Raw genomic sequence first — 253 nt, 5'->3', positions numbered from 1 at the left:
AATTTTATTATTGAACGACGAACACACATTTTATATCATTTTATAAATGGACACTTGATGGCAGGCAGTGCAATGGTTTAACGTGATTAATACACCTGAGGATGGCAGAATGATGTCGAAACATGTAGTGTGACGTGACAAGTGAAATTGTGTGCACTAATAATATATACACATTATAAATATAATGAACCTTGAAAGTCTGATATATATATATATATATATATATACAGGGTGTCCCAGGAGGAATGGTCAA

The sequence above is a fragment of the Cryptotermes secundus genome, unplaced genomic scaffold (assembly GCF_002891405.2).
Source record: "Cryptotermes secundus unplaced genomic scaffold, Csec_1.0 scaffold312, whole genome shotgun sequence".
Classification (NCBI taxonomy): Eukaryota; Metazoa; Arthropoda; class Insecta; order Blattodea; family Kalotermitidae; genus Cryptotermes; species Cryptotermes secundus.
This window is presented reverse-complemented; position numbering follows the sequence as displayed.